The sequence below is a fragment of the Parasteatoda tepidariorum genome, chromosome 8, assembly GCF_982258835.1.
Source record: "Parasteatoda tepidariorum strain Cologne lab strain chromosome 8, Ptep-v5.0, whole genome shotgun sequence".
Taxonomy (NCBI): domain Eukaryota; kingdom Metazoa; phylum Arthropoda; class Arachnida; order Araneae; family Theridiidae; genus Parasteatoda; species Parasteatoda tepidariorum.
In genome coordinates this window covers 80,128,371-80,136,425 of record NC_141762.1, presented here as the reverse complement: position 1 = coordinate 80,136,425, position 8,055 = coordinate 80,128,371, and the positions used below count along the sequence as shown (strand labels likewise).

The 8,055-nt window shown below is 26.3% G+C and overlaps 1 long non-coding RNA gene across 2 annotated transcripts; it reads left to right on the top strand.

Moving 5' to 3' along the window:
- Positions 1–1,319: 1,319 nt before the first annotated feature.
- On the top strand, positions 1,320–6,910 carry LOC147806473 (uncharacterized). 2 transcript variants are annotated; one of them, XR_015435912.1, is made up of 4 exons: positions 1,320–1,443; positions 2,660–2,737; positions 3,889–3,964; positions 6,749–6,910. It is a non-coding gene; the product is annotated as an uncharacterized LOC147806473 (long non-coding RNA). The 2 variants fall into 2 exon arrangements; XR_015435911.1 differs by lacking the exon at positions 2,660–2,737 and having other exon boundaries at positions 1,348–1,443.
- The last annotated feature ends 1,145 nt before the right edge of the window (positions 6,911–8,055 follow it).

The window sequence follows — 8,055 nt, the reverse complement described above, 5'->3', positions numbered from 1 at the left end:
CTGACGAAGGCACTTCCAGCACCTCAGTTTCATGCCCAAAAGATATTACTCGGTGTGACTGCAGTGCTTTGAGTGACAATATTGACTATAGACTGTTTTCATGCTCGAAGGAGGCTGTTATAAATCGAGCATGCTATCAGCGAGCCTCACGTTATATTTGTTTATCTTGTAGAGTTGCACTTTCGTAATCTGGCAACTTCCATCTCTTGTATATTCCGAGTTTATTTTTCTAATCTTCTTTTTCCTTTTTTATTTCTAAGTTCATATTAAATACTATTTAAAATAGCTGTCACCTTTATTTTGCTAATATTTACAACAGTAACGTTTAAAATAAATTTGAAAGACCTATTCATAATGTTCGTAGCTTGCTTTTCCGGCAAATCACACCGTAACATAAGAAAATTTCGTGAAAAAATTAGTTACTTATTTTTATTAGAAAGTAATTAAATTTTTATTAAAAATATGTCCTTTATTGTTCAATTTAATTAATTTTCGAGATCTTTGCAGTATCCAGTGTTAAGCTTGATCACTGTGATTTTAAAAGTTTAATTTCGTCAATAAGCTTTAATAAAATCTTCATATTAGCCAGCATTTAATTAATGTGCAAGTACATAAAAAAAGAGAGAAAGAAAAACTGTTAGAACAATGTTGTCCTTATTTATTATTTTTTTTTCTTCATAATTGTTGTCATTGTCACAATTCTGTCATTATTTTCGAAAGCAAATATCAAAAACTGTTTTTTTTTAGTGAATGTAAAGTTAAGAAACAGTACATTTTTGCGATAACTAGATAAAAAAATATATATTTATTTATTATCTATATGCATTTTATTAAATATGTTTATATAGAGTTATTAAATATGTAGATTTATTTTAAAATATTTATTTATTATTACAAGGAACATAAAACCCTTAATTATATATAAATAATTGATAGAAAACAACTCGGAAATTAATACGAGATAGTTTAAAAAAGGAAAATAAATAAAAAAATTGATGTTTATTTTTATTTTTTGATAAACTAAATAAATAACTGAATGTCATAATAAATTTGTTTCTTAATAAAATAAATAATTAAAAAGTTGAAAATTTTATTCAATAAAACTATTTTTCATCGATTATATTTAGTTAATTGAGTTAATTTGTTTTTTCTATTTGTTGCTTTTCTCATAAATATTTATATGCAATATAAAAAGCGCATCCAAGTAATAACATAGAAAAAAAAGAAAAGAAAAAAATGTACATTTTAATAAAATTCTATTAAAATGCGCTCTCTGAGACTAAATAGACTGAACGTTCTTTTACTCCCTTCAATTAGTCAATTTTTACTGAACTTTTTCAACTTTTGATCCGTAAAACTGGTGCGCTCTCTTCATGACTAAACTCGTTTGCACCTTGCTCCAATTGTTTACACACATGGCGGCGGCAGATTCATATGAATGAGGTGAGTTTTCTTTATGTTATTTATTATTATCACTATTATTTAAATGTACTTTATCTTTATTATTAATAGTTGATTTGAGTTTCATTTAAATAATGCGTGCGCATTTATTATCTATATTATAATGTTGTTATTAGCATTGAATAGCAATCAAGTTAGGCTTAGCAGTCTATTTACATTTTGAATTCTTTTAAGAAAGATTCTGTTTAAGTCTTATTTTAGTTTACAGTAAAAATGTTGCATCTTAAATACTTATATTGCCGTCCTAATTTTTTTGTGTGACGAAATTAGCTTTTAAATCATATTTAATTTCTCTAATTGTTTGCGTCACGTTGTATAATAGTTTTAGCATTTGAAGATAATGTTAAAGTAACGTTTGTATAATTTCTATTAAAATAATTTTTTATTTTAAAATTTATTTATTCGCAGTTATGATTAAAATTTTGGCTTGCTGTTATCCTATTCTATTGAAATGTAATGTTAAAATAAATTCTTTTTGTAAAAAGAAGGAAAAAAAATTTAACTGTTTTATTTTATTTAAGATAATATTTTCTAATGGAAATATTAAGTAAACAAAACTTTTGAATTTTAATTTCAGAGTATTTAAAAATGAACAATTTTGTGATTTACAATTAATAATTTGAACAATTTAATAATGAATCAAATTTGTGATTTAGAATTACCAAAAATATATTACAAATTAGAGTCTATAAAAAATGTCTATCAATTATTTCAAATATTTATTTTTAACCTAACTATTTTTATTTGAATCTTTTTGAAAAACATGCTTGATTTGTCAATGGCATTTGCATAATTTTAAATAAGTAAATACATTAAAAAAAAAAAATTTAATAAATATGTAAGGACTAAAACATTTTAAAAATCATTAATTTTTTTGAGCATTGTTATATCAATGTAATCAATATTTTTTTAAAATTTTGTTATAGCTAACATTAGAAATGTTTAAATTGATTTATAATAAATTCACGAATTCACAGCCGGGATTTAAAAAATTATTTTGCAAAGTAAACAAAAAGAAAATGTAGGAAATTTTAAAAAATTTAAGTTGGTTGATTAAAATAAAATCACTATAACAAAAGGTGTTGTGAATTTATCTTCAGCTTTTTCATCTATAATTAGATTTATTTTTATTAGTGTAGGTATCTACTTCTATTTATTTTAATGCTGTTTCTTTTGCTCTATATTTGAAATATTATAGTGGTGCACAGCCTGCGACTAGTGAGCCAGATGTAGACTGCTGACTGTTGATATGCAACAAGGGAAAGCTTAAACACAAGTAAATCTATGTTGTTTCTCAATTGCTTTTTCCATTGTTATTGCTCTGGAATTTCAAATGGTTTTAAAAAAGCAAATATTTTTATTGTGTTATTATGCAAATTTCAGTGATTAACGCTTAGTTTTACCTTATTTTCTCTGATTTTTTATAAATTCAAATGGGGTTTTGACTGCTTTTAGACAGTTAAAACTACTATCGCTATGTGGTTATTAAAATCCTGATTACATTTAATACGATATTCAGACTCTTGAATTGTGCTTTTAGTTATAATAACCACTTCTATATGCTCTTTATTTTGTGTCTAACAATTAAAAGTATTTGATTTTCTGAAAGCATATTATCAAGTTTACTGATAAAAAAATTACACTGAATTTACTGATCACAACTCGTAGAACATAAAAATTAGCATATATGCTGTCTACATGAGCAAATACATGTGTGGCTCTTAGTTAATCTACCTGCTGTATTTTCACTTTAAAAGGTGACATTCCTATATTATAATGAAAATATGGTGTATAAGGATTGTATTTTATAGGAATTAGTTGAAATGCTTTTTGCAAAATAAATCCATTCTCTTTTAAATAATACCGCTTTTTGTAATGAAGACGTAAATGAAGGATGAAAAAAAAAACAACATATTTTTACTTTGTTCGTAGTTCTAAAAAATTTTTACCAAAAATTTTTTTCTATTATACCTGTTATTTAGAAAATGCTATAATTTATTGCCGTCCGAGTATTAATGCAATTTTGCTTTATTAACACAGCAATATATTAACAAAAATTTCAAAGCTATGAATATCAATGGATATTTGGAAAAACTTGTATTTGAATGCTTTATGAATTTTGAAATTGCTGATTTCTCTAAAATTTTTTTATTTAAGTTGAGACTTAAACCAATGAACAATACTTTTAAATTTTAACACTTATTCTTTATGTGTTCATTTGCTCTAATCGTGACTTAACTTAGAGTAACTAACTTATGTTTTCTACCTAGCATTTCAGTTAGAAATATGTATATTCTCTCAGAATATACTACAATTCATATTAAATTTGGTTAATCTCCCATTTTCCAATAACTATTTATAAAACTTATTTTTTTATGAATATTTATAACTTTAAATTTATAATGTGAATGTTTTATTTTGATTTAGAAAATCCATTGAAGAGGACATTACAGGAGCCAATAAACTGACAGCATGGACAGAAGGGTGTGAGAATTGGCAGGAAGTAAGTGAAGTACTTAAGTATTTAGTTTAAAATTGTATGTTAATCAAGGTTTTGATCACGCCATCTAGTGTTTGTGTTGGAGGGATGATTGTTTTTAATGAGGGGTTGCTTTGCTTAAGGAAACTTTAAACAAAATTATGTTGTGGAAAAAGAAAACTCCAAGAATTATTTCCCCCGTTTTTTTTCTTTCTGTAATTGATAGCAATAGGTCCTTTTCATTTGGACATTTTTTACTTAGTTTCAAATATATTTTTGCAAAAGATTCATATTAGAGATAATATGACTATAAAAAGTTAATTTAACAATAAAAATATAAATATGTGAAAAATTTGTTAAACATACTAAATTAAAAGAACTTTCTTTTTAAATATTTGGAGAGGCAAAATACATTTAATCTATTCCTTGCAACTTTGAAATATGGGAATTGTGATGGAACTCTCCTTCCACATGAATCTTTCCAAGCCAAATTGATAGATACTGAAGCATCAAAATTTTGATCCATCAGTAAAATTTAAGTTACCTGCAACAGGAGTCTGTCCAAACCGAATTTACTACCATTTAGCGGTACCTTCACAAATTCAACTTCAGGAAAAAATGGTCGTTTCACAAAGTATTTTTTCTTAAAATTTTATTATGTGTATCGTAGGAAACAATAAATCCATATTTTTATTATAATTGTGTGTTGATTTTTTAATATAATTTTTAATTTTCAAAAATTATATCTAAATTTTCACAAAATAAGTATCGTTCAGAAAAAGCTTGACAGAGTACTGTACAAGTCATAATGGAGACATAGAATTGAAAATTCTGTTATCTTGAGTCTCAATTTTGATGTTTTTGGATCATTAAATGGTTATATGTATACTATATGCATATAACGATTGGGAAAAGGTACTAGTTTTTTTTATTTAAGTTTCATCTCTCTCTCTCTCCTTTTTTTTTTTTTTTTTTTTTGACTTCCCATAGTGGTGCACAGTTATTTTTCAGGTCTAGTTTTGGAATTGAAACAAAATTTGTGATGAAAAATTACTCCCATGGTATGACATCCTCTTAAAAACACAGTGTAGCATTAGATTAAATATAAAATGGAAAGACAAATGAATTTTAAATATTTTTTGTTAAAATATCTTAATGTAAAAAAAAAGCATTTTGAAAATATTAAAATAATTTAAAACAATGTTTGTATGACGTTGTAATTAAAAAAATTAAAATATCTAATTTAAACCAACTAACCTTAGTATATACTAAATCAAGTACTATTTATTTTTCTTTAAATTTTACTTTTATTTTGAGAGTTTATTACTCAATCCATTTTACAGAAAATCTTTTAGAAAAAAAAAAGGAATTAATAGGGTTACTTCTCCTAATAAATAAATATAGGGTTACTCCTTGTAAAATGGTCTTAGCATATTTAAGCATTGCTTATTGAGTAAGGTATTTATTCATTTGATAAACTTTTTTTATAACATAAAAGGTGTATACTGCTGTGCAATAGATGCATTAATAAATTACAAAAAAACTCACAATTGAGATTTTAACATCTTTGTAATTTTTGAATAATATAACATTTGCCTTTCTTACCAGTTATCTGAATTAAAATCAATTAAATTAAAATTAATCATCTGAAATTTTATTTCAGTGTCAATAGTATTAGCAAAAGAAGGAAAGTAAATGTCAATCCATTTACTAAAAATATATTCTGAAGCCTGACTTCTTTATTTTAAATTCCACACTTGCTGAACACCACTTCCTTTGAAGTCTCAAAATTTGTCATATTGTTTGTTTATATTCTGTTTCCTTTGACTGCATTGGCAAAGACTGGGAATGTAACAGTGTGTTATGAGAACTATTTTAATTTATAAGTTGAAAGTTATTTTATTAATTTATGAATGCCTTAACAAATGTGTCTGATTGAAATTACATAAATGACTGTTTTTACTTTGGCTCTGATATCATTAATTAATCCTGATCACAACAGTTTTAATTACAATATGCTCTCTGCCTTTTGCAACTTTGCTAATTTAAGTAGTGGAGACAGTGTAGTTCTATTTGTTATAAATTTGATAAAATATTTCCCTACACTAAGTTTTTAGATACGAAAAAGGTGTTTATTTGGTTAAAACATAAATTCTGCTGTTTAACTTTACTATTTTATTGGAGTATTCGCTTCAGTTTCTTATGAGGCCAAAATTCAAATATTGTCAGGACGTAATGAGATAATACCAATAATGTATAATGCATATATTTTTGTGTTATATATCCAATATTTATATATCAGAGCTTATTTCATAAATTGCTTTGAAAATTCTATTAATTTAAAAAAAAAAAAAGAACGTCATACATATCTGAATGGCAGGGATTACACAACATACTCGTCACCCAGGTAAAGGCAATGTAGCGACTAACATGCTCATATAAAAAATTGCAGAAGCTTTCCTGCTACTTAATGTAAAATTTTACAGTGAAAGATGTTTAAAATATCACTTAGATTCTACATAAATGTTTAAAATTGTGAAAGTTCAAACTAAATATTGTCTTAATTGAAATTTTTGTAAAGATTTAAAAATTTGTTGTTTATTTTTTACTGAAGAACTACCAGAACTACTACAAAGTTCAGCTTTTAACTATTCAGAAATAGACATCAATTCATCCACAGCTGGAATATTTTTGCTCTTTAACAAACAGATTTTTTTAGCAAAGTTAAGACTTTTCCAAGTGCTATTGTTTTTTAAAAACTTGTTTTTATTTGCCTTTTTCCATATTAACATTTTATTTTTATTTCAGGTCAGATGAGAGAATATCTAATGAAAAGAGGAGTTACTGCCACAGAAATGGAGGAGGCTATGAAGAAAAGAAACAGATATATATCTGATAAAATCCAGGATATATGTTTTAATATTGCTAAAGTTAATGATTCTTAAACAAAATAAATCTTTTTTAAGTTTCCTTATTTGTCTTCTCTTATATGAATATCAATCAAATGATTACTGGTAATTATATATTTTACACAAAATTTAAATGAGTTGTGGTTAGACATACAGCTGTGGTTTTGTTATTTAATATCAAAAAAGGTATATTTGCACCATATTTAATATTTGTTAAAAAAAAAAAAGGGGGATCCTAGATACACACATAATAATCCTACTGTTAAAAAGCAAGCCTGAGAGGTGGGCTTCATAGTAGAGAAAGAGTAAAAATAATTGCTAGTAGGAAAGCATTAAACATAACAAAATTTAAAGCAACAATTTGAAAATTAATGCTAGAATAGCAAAGATTATAAGAAATTAATAATAGTAATATAAATAGCAAAAATTTAAAGCAACTGATTGTAAAAAAAGTAATGCTGGAATAGCAAAGTTATCAAGCAACTGTTGGTAGGAAAATAATGCTAGAATAGCTGAGATTCCAGGCAACTGATGGTAGGAAAGTAATGCTAGAATAGCAGAGATTTCAAGCAACTGGTGGTAGGAAAATAATGCTAGAATAGCAGAGATATCAAGCAACTGGTGGTAGGAAAGTAATGCTAGAATAGCAGGGATTTCAAGCAACTGGTGGTCGGATTTTTATGCTAGAATAGCAAAGATTCCAAGCAACTGTTGGTAGAGAATTATGCTTGGAATAGCAATAAAAAAAAGCATCTGTTGCTATGGAATTATTGCTAGTAAAGCATAAAAAAACAAGCACGTTGTGGTCTTGATTGTTGCTAGACCAGCAAGATATTCAAGCAACTGTTGGTAGAGAATTATGCTTGGAATAGCAATAAAAAAAGCATCTGTTGCTATGGAATTATTGCTAGTAAAGCATAAAAAACAAGCAAGTTGTGGTCTTGATTGTTGCTAGACCAGCAAGATATTCAAGCAACACAAGTTGGTTAATGTATGCTGGACCAGCAAGATATTTAAGCAACACAAGCTGGTTTATTATGCTGGACCAGCAAGATATTCAAGCAACACAAGTTGGTTTCTGTATGCTGGACCAGCAATAAAGTGTGCCAATTCATGGTATGGAATGCTAGTAATTATGCTGGAACCAGCAAAGATTTATGGTAGTATATGCTGGTATTTTAGCTGCTACATAGCATTATATGCTTG